Source organism: Brachycentrus maculatus, unplaced genomic scaffold (genome assembly GCF_059751285.1).
Source record: "Brachycentrus maculatus isolate JH-2025_06_01 unplaced genomic scaffold, ASM5975128v1 h1tg001517l, whole genome shotgun sequence".
In the NCBI taxonomy this organism is placed as follows: Eukaryota; Metazoa; Arthropoda; class Insecta; order Trichoptera; family Brachycentridae; genus Brachycentrus; species Brachycentrus maculatus.
Window position 1 is genome coordinate 1851 of NW_028282151.1, and position 1104 is coordinate 2954.

Consider the following 1104-nt stretch of genomic DNA (forward strand, 5'->3'; position numbering starts at 1 on the left):
CTGTTTCTTGCCTGCTGTGGATACCAATACAGGGTTGGAATACTTGACTAAACTTTGAGGTTGTGCGAAATTAGCCGAAGAGGCAGTCTGCGTTGTCATTATGAAACTTATATATTTAAATTTATATACAGAATATCCCATGTATTATGTATGTATGCATTTATTTATTTGTGCATAACTATCATAGATCCACATTGATATTGCCTCTTACTTTGGAATACTAATTTCTGATTTTTTGTATAGTTTCGGACAGATTTTGAGAAATGATGCTCGAATATTCATTCAAATATGAATTATGTCACCTTTGTTGTTTTATAGGTAATCGACTAGCAATTTGAACTTAATTGAATTTATCTGTCAAGCACACAATAAATTAATTTTAAAATAAAATAAGCATAATTCTATATACATTTAGGGATTTTGTAGTTTTGCTTTTTATGGAATACAGGTTGCTAATTTTGCCCTTATTAAAAGCAGCAAAGCAAAGATATATTTTCAGTAAAGACACTTTGGCCGAGTGGTTAAGGCGTTAGCCTGCTAAGTTAATTCCGTCAGGAGCATGGGTTCAAATCCCATAGGTGTCGTTTTTATTACTAATTTACTACTAATACATTAACCCCGAGAGTTAATTGAAACTAAGCAACATTTAATGCTTCTTGCATTCTTTACTTTGCTTTGCAATTTATGGAGAGCACTGATAACATTTATATCCTGTTCTAAAAAGTATTATTAAGCTTAAAAGCTTAATTAAAAATTAAGAAAACTTTGCAATAATTGGCAATGCTATCTATTAGTTCGTCCATATGCATAATTATCTTTGATTATTTTAGACTTCTCATAGAATATTATAATTAATCAGTGACTACCATTCCTCACCAAATGTAAGAACACTCTTCCTCAACATCCTCCTCCTCAATCCTTGAGAGCACTGTGTCCATTTGCTGTTGAAGGAGCACCTGCAATTTACTTTTCATGTCCTCAGTTAATCCTAAATAACTTTATATATATTACCATGTTTTCTGGTGAATTCCTCTGCCAAACTTTGAGCATTATCATTGTCGTAGATAATGATCCTTTCCTTCCTTTGCTCATCGATATTCACAT

At 32.0% G+C, this 1104-nt stretch overlaps 1 non-coding gene across 1 annotated transcript; it reads left to right on the forward strand.

Annotated features, from left to right (window-relative positions):
* Nucleotides 1–503: 503 nt before the first annotated feature.
* On the forward strand, nucleotides 504–584 carry TRNAS-GCU (transfer RNA serine (anticodon GCU)). The gene has a single exon. It is a non-coding gene; the product is annotated as a tRNA-Ser (tRNA).
* The last annotated feature ends 520 nt before the right edge of the window (nucleotides 585–1104 follow it).